The sequence below is a fragment of the Anneissia japonica genome, unplaced genomic scaffold, assembly GCF_011630105.1.
Source record: "Anneissia japonica isolate Jap-2015-1 unplaced genomic scaffold, ASM1163010v1 scaffold149055_len1094_cov108, whole genome shotgun sequence".
Taxonomy (NCBI): Eukaryota; Metazoa; Echinodermata; class Crinoidea; order Comatulida; family Comatulidae; genus Anneissia; species Anneissia japonica.
The window spans coordinates 498-741 of NW_022741902.1; positions in this window are offsets into that span (position 1 = coordinate 498).

Here is a 244-nt window from a genome sequence, read left to right on the forward strand (position 1 = left end):
GGGCACTTCAAGAGGTCCATTCTCAAATTGTTTGCATCTCAGCCTCAACTATGGTGGGCCTGAGGTCGTGTGGACTCTCACGCACTCTTACCGCCAAATCGTGCATCCGCCCCAATCAGTAGGCTAGAGTATCGCATATGTTTTCATTACATTTGTTAAGACACCACCCGAACACTGTATTATAAGGCTACACCATACACTTGTTGTGGCCCTACTGCTCAGTGCAAGGCCCAGGTCCTTTTTC